The sequence below is a fragment of the Octopus bimaculoides genome, chromosome 14, assembly GCF_001194135.2.
Source record: "Octopus bimaculoides isolate UCB-OBI-ISO-001 chromosome 14, ASM119413v2, whole genome shotgun sequence".
NCBI lineage: Eukaryota > Metazoa > Mollusca > Cephalopoda > Octopoda > Octopodidae > Octopus > Octopus bimaculoides.
In genome coordinates, this window is record NC_068994.1 from 36,606,201 (window position 1) to 36,607,687 (window position 1,487).

The 1,487-nt window shown below is 31.5% G+C and overlaps 1 protein-coding gene across 1 annotated transcript in view; it reads right to left on the reverse strand.

The window, feature by feature from the left end:
- Positions 1-8: 8 nt before the first annotated feature.
- Positions 9-1,487, reverse strand: part of LOC106871764 (uncharacterized) — a 32,869-nt gene continuing 31,390 nt past the window's right edge. The window contains exon 4 of the transcript XR_008265557.1: positions 9-416. The gene's annotated coding sequence lies outside the window, so the exon portion shown is untranslated. The remainder of the gene's footprint in view (positions 417-1,487) is intronic.

The following is a 1,487-nucleotide window of genomic DNA, read 5'->3' on the forward strand; positions in this document are numbered from 1 at the left end:
AACCTCAATGACCTTCACAAAAGATTCTTTATGCCGAACAGCTACTTCCACTATTTTGAAACATTCTGTGTTGTATTTACAAAGTAATTCAGCGTCAAGCGTTTGAGAAGTATACATCATTCCATTTTTGCCAACCTTAAACATTGGAGCATTTCCACTGAGACTCTCATGGAGTCTGCTGAATGTAATCCTATTTAAGTCTTCAGCATGAAAGCTGTTGTAGAGATGTGCATCAGCAGCAATGTTTCCTACCAGAGTATCAGGATTCTGACCCTCTTTCACATGGTAGGTAATGTCTATACATACTGATGTGTTCAACATGATCACTAGTAAAAATAGTGTTATTGACATGTCTTGAACGTCAAATCTTGCCTGTGCTGTTCTGTCGCTGAAGTTAACTCTGAATAATTTTCAATCTGAAATTGAAAATAATTAGCTTTGAAATAAATGTAAATAAATGGTAAAAAATAAAAAGAAAGAAAATATAACCAGCAAATAAACAAACACAAAAAATATATGACGAAATATTTCCAATCTATCAAATTGAAATGTACTATCTTCTGGAAAATGAATTCTACTAACATTACTCTGTAATTATTAAAGGAATTTAAAACCTATTTCAGCTAACACTCCATAGGAAACAGAAGAAAAAAAGTAATTATCTTGGGGATGTCTTATAAACATCTCATTTAGTTTGTAAGCTGAAAACAGAAAGAAGCTTAAAGAGAAAGGAACCTCAAAGTTATTGAAGAGATAAAGATTGAATTCTATAAGAGAAGGAAAATGACTTGAATAGAATAATATATGTATCAGTGTATGCATAACTATAGATTTATATATATATATATATATATATATACTCACATACACATTTTTACATTTATATACATACATCTTCAATCATACACAGATATTTGCATATATATATGTGTGTGTTTGTGTGTGTGTATACAAATACACATGCATATGTATATATATATAAAAGAGGATAAACAAAAGCACACAAAGATATTTAAAAGAAGAGAAAAATAACAGAAATAAGGAAACACAGAGTAGTTAGATTAAGAGCAGACGTGATGCTTAAGTGGAGTGAAGAAGAAAAAGTCTCTGGTGAATTCACTTTGAAAGTATGTATTTGCCAAGATGGTTAATGGATTGCTGCCATAGAAATCCGCTGAGTGGCTTTGCTGTCAGTGGAAAATGGCAGTAGAAGGCATTATTAGCCACTGAGATATATGAGGAAGTAAGAAGTACATCCTAATCCTTCTGGGTCAAAGATGGCAAGGTTAGCATGAAAGAAGATAAATATTTTTTTGTATACAGCAAAAGAACCCTCACAGGGACAGTAGGTTGCCAAGGAAACATGTTAGGCTAACAAAGAAGCTGGAATGGTCTCAAAACATTCATGATAAAATTGCTTTTCCTTTCTTATTTTATTTGCCTTTTTTTTCCTTTTTTCGTTTTTCTTTCTTTTTTTTTTCCTTATT